This window comes from Helianthus annuus, chromosome 8 (genome assembly GCF_002127325.2).
Source record: "Helianthus annuus cultivar XRQ/B chromosome 8, HanXRQr2.0-SUNRISE, whole genome shotgun sequence".
NCBI classification, from domain to species: domain Eukaryota; kingdom Viridiplantae; phylum Streptophyta; class Magnoliopsida; order Asterales; family Asteraceae; genus Helianthus; species Helianthus annuus.
This window is the reverse complement of record NC_035440.2, coordinates 108347010-108348634: the sequence shown is the minus strand read 5'-3', so window position 1 is coordinate 108348634 and position 1625 is coordinate 108347010.

Here is a 1625-nt window from a genome sequence, read left to right as displayed (position 1 = left end):
ACGGTTAGAGACCAAATTCTGGCATTTAACCATGGAAGGTGCTGACATTGCTGGGTATACCCGAAGGTTCCACGATCTGTCAAGGGTGATCCCCTACATGGTGACACCTGAATTTAATTGAGTTGAACGCTACATTTGGGGATTCTCCTCAGAGTTTCGCAGCATGGTAACTTCGGCCAAACCTCAAACGATCACTGAGGCTGTAACTCTGGCTGTCAGCCTTACTGAAGATGCTGTTCGAATGAAGAAGTTATCGTTGAACCCAACAGAAAAGACCGAGACGCATGCTGAGTCATCCGGTGACAAGAAAAGGAAACATGCAAACCTGAATCAAGCAACCCACAGCAACAACAAAGGTTCAAACAACAAGAAGCGTGACACTAACCCACCTAAGGAGGCAAGAACCTTTGCATCGGCAAATGATACTGCAGCCAAAGGATACCAAGGCACCCTGCCTAAAAGCCAAAAATGTAAGTATCATCATGAAGGAGCTTGTCGCATTCCAAGATGTGACAAATGTGGTAGATTGGGTCATCAAACAGAAAACTGTTGGGGAAAAGGAAGGAACGGAAATGGAAATCGCAACGGTGCTGGTAATAGGAATGGTGGAAATGGAAATGGCAATGGTAACCGGAAATGGCAATGATTCACTATATCTTTCTTAGATTTCCATTGATTCACTATATCTTTCTTGGATTCGAATCGAACACACTTTGTTAACAACCTTGAGCTCTGATTACCAACTTGTAACACCCGTCTCAATTTTAACATAAATTTAATACTAAATACGCATTTTAGATAAAAATACGACCTTACAAAAATTTATCAAGTTAACTTCATACAAGTTTAAAACATTCCAAAATGTAGTGTTAAGTGTTTACAAGATTTACTTTTAACTAAAAGTAAATAGATCAATGCGGAAGCTTTGTTTGGTCGTGTGTTCGATTCTTGATAACAGCTCGATCTTCATCCGGGATATCACCAACTTCACCTAATGTCAAAACCATTCCAAATGTTAGTTTTGACAACTAATAAATAAGTAAATTCAAGTTCCATTATCAAACAAATGAAAACAAAAACAAAATTCCGGAAACAGGTCTCTCGCGCCCCGCGAGAGGCTCATTTAAATCCTTCACGGGCCGCGAGCAGCCTCGCGTGTCGCGCCAGATCGATGTTTCCCCATCGCGTTCCACGGGGAAGTCATTTTTTCAGCAGGTCCATTCCCTGGACCTGCATATCTGCCAAGCTCTAATTTTTTACAAAAACACAACTTCAAATGACCATAACTTTTTATCTAGAGGTCCGTTTTAGGTGATTCTTTTTCCTACGCGTTTGTAATGAAAATACGCATCAAATTATCCTATTTTCCACATATGAGACCTGAATTATAGTTTATAATTTCTTGTTTCATTTATTCGACCCATTTGTTTTACACTTTGCAAATCATGTTAATCATTCAATTTTTTTTACTTCTAAGTGTACATACCCATTCCCTGGGTTTGTGAACTTCAACGTATTATTACCCTTCCATGGTATTACGCTTTCATATCTCTCAAGTATAGGGTGACGTTCACGTCACTTTAATATTACCAATTTACCCTTGTTTTGACCCGTTTGGTCATCTA